The 2,954-nt window shown below is 43.9% G+C and overlaps 1 protein-coding gene across 1 annotated transcript in view; it reads left to right on the forward strand.

The window, feature by feature from the left end:
- The first annotated feature begins 290 nt into the window (after window positions 1-290).
- Window positions 291-2,954, forward strand: part of LOC138980482 (major facilitator superfamily domain-containing protein 4A-like) — a 14,688-nt gene continuing 12,024 nt past the window's right edge. The window contains exons 1-2 of the mRNA XM_070353363.1: window positions 291-575; window positions 841-992. The gene's annotated coding sequence lies outside the window, so the exon portion shown is untranslated. The remainder of the gene's footprint in view (window positions 576-840; window positions 993-2,954) is intronic.

Below are 2,954 nucleotides of genomic sequence, written 5' to 3' on the forward strand. Positions count from 1 at the left end.
ATCTCTAACAGACCGCCCCAAAATCCCTCCCCATACGTCTTCTTATTTAGCCAATCATTTTCCTCTTAGAATAAACTCTTTCTCCCTCCGCCATGATACCCGCACCCCCACCCCCATCCTCCCCCCTTTCAACGATCGCGTCTCTCCGAGCTCATACATACATTGATTGGAACGTCGCAAAAGTCATGAATGTTAACGGCGAAGACGTGAAACCTCCTACGCTCTGTCGCGAGAAGGAACACGAAAATGCACGCAGCCGCACAAAACCGCGCGCAAAGCTAAATTCGACAGAAAATCTGACATGGACAGGTTTCAGCCAAAACCATCAGGGCAGACCTGTAGAAAAGGGTTTAGTCGGCCGTTCTGTTGGCGAACTATTGCTCATAGCAAGACGTCTAGCTAGAAGCCAGCACGGCAGTATACCCACAAGCAATGCTGTCTTCACTCAATCGGCGTTTTATCCTAATGTGGAAACTTCTGGAACATAAATAATTATAGCTTCGCGTACGCTTTGTATGTTATGCGCAGTAAAGTCTCGATCTGTGGTCCTTTGTTTGAAATGTGTTTAGTTTGAGGTGAGCTTCTACGCAGAAATTGCCTTTTTTCATTACATGGGATTACTCGCTAACTATTCTCTGATGTATTCGATATTAGGCATGTGGGTACTGTAAACATCGTTGTCAGCATCAATTCAGAAAATGTATTATTCTTTTTGCTGAATATATAGTCTCTTCTTTGTTAGGTGCCAGCTGTGTTTTGAATTATAACTAAACAAGCCTTGTTACCAAAGACAATTAACACATTAATTATAACTACACTATGCTTGTGTGCTTGCAACAGTTTTGGCGGGCACTGTTTCAAACCGACGGACTACAAAAAAACTTCTTCAAAAGCGAGTGTGAACAGATCGTTTGAGACTGTGGATCATTGCTGGCAGAGATTTGACAGCGAACATTTCAAGTCCCGTCAAACCCCGAGAATAAGGAGACAAGGTAAGTCGATGCTGTCAGTGCACTCTTTGCCTGCACTTCAATGCAGTCCGTATATGGTTAACGTAACCTATTACATTTAGTCAAGTTTGACATAATGATTTCCGATAGACCGGGAATCGAGACGAGGGTAGTGGTGTGTGTCTGTGTGTGTGTCTGTGTGTGTGTGTGTGTGTGTGTGTGTGTGTGTGTGAGTGTCTGTGTCTGTGTCTGTGTCTTTGTGTGTATGTGTGTGTGTATGTGTGTGTGTGTGTCTGTGTCTGTGTGTCTGTGTGTGCAGCGCTTCTAAGAAAACTACTGGACAGATCTTCAAACAACTTTACTTAGACATTCGTGTAGGTGTTACGTACCATCCCAATTTTGATTTTTTTTTTTAAACATAATTTCTGTGATGACTTCATATCTGGGTTCTCACAAAATTGAGGCGGTACTGTGTCGACATTATTTTGTAATCAAAAAATAATCAGAGCATGCACGCTCGTTGCCATAATTCACTCAAGAACATACTTTTAGCTGCGTCGGAATCTTCCAATGCAGATGCGCGGCAACAAAACATGGCTGCCCAAGTAAAAGGAGATTTTCACCGGAGATGTGTGTGTGTGTGTGTGTGTGTGTGTGTGTGTGTGTGTGTGTGTGTGTACATTGAAATGTTCCCACAAAAGGTAGCTTTGAACTTCTGTCCTCTGCATCGAAGAAGGTCGATAGTACACGTGTAAAAACCTAGGTCTTCTTCTTCTTCTTCTTCTTCTTCTTCTTCTTCTTCTTCTTCTTCTTCTTCTTCTTCTTCTTCGTTCACGGGCTGAAACTCCCACGTTCACTCAGGGTTTGTACGAGTGGATTTGTACGTGTATGACCGTTTTTACCCCGCCATTCAGGCAGCCATATGCCGCTTTCAGGGGAATTCTTATTTTGACTTTGCGGCAGGTGTGCTTGACATTGCACTGAAGCAACAACACACAGCACAGTTCAGCAATGAACAAGACACACACACAGCACAGTTCAGCAATGAACAACACACACACACACACACACACAGCACAGTTCAGCATTGAACAACACACACACACACACACACACACACACACACACACACACACAGCACAGTTCAGCAATGAACAACACACACACACACACACACACAGCACAGTTCAGCATTGAACAACACACACACACACACACACACACACACACACACACACACAGCACAGTTCAGCAATGAACAACACACACACACACACACACACAGCACAGTTCAGCATTGAACAACACACACACACACACACACACACACACACACACACACACACAGCACAGTTCAGCAATGAACAACACACACACACACACACACACAGCACAGTTCAGCATTGAACAACACACACACACACACACACACACACACACACACACACACAGCACAGTTCAACAATGAACAAGACACTCACACAGCACAGTTCAACAATGAACAAGACACACACACAGCACAGTTCAACAATGAACAAGACACTCACACAGCACAGTTCAGCATGAACAAGACACACACACAGCACAGTTCAACAATGAACAAGACACTCACACAGCACAGTTCAACAATGAACAAGACACTCACACAGCACAGTTCAACAATGAACAAGACACTCACACAGCACAGTTCAACAATGAACAAGACACTCACACAGCACAGTTCAGCATGAACAAGACACACACACAGCACAGTTCAGCAATGAACAAGACACACACACAGCACAGTTCAACATGAACAAGACACACACACAGCACAGTTCAACAATGAACAAGACACACACACAGCACAGTTCAACAATGAACAAGACACACACACAGCACAGTTCAACAATGAACAAGACACTCACACAGCACAGTTCAGCAATGAACAAGACACACACACAGCACAGTTCAACAATGAACAAGACACACACACAGCACAGTTCTACAATGAACAAGACACTC

Source organism: Littorina saxatilis, linkage group LG11 (assembly GCF_037325665.1).
Source record: "Littorina saxatilis isolate snail1 linkage group LG11, US_GU_Lsax_2.0, whole genome shotgun sequence".
Taxonomy (NCBI): domain Eukaryota; kingdom Metazoa; phylum Mollusca; class Gastropoda; order Littorinimorpha; family Littorinidae; genus Littorina; species Littorina saxatilis.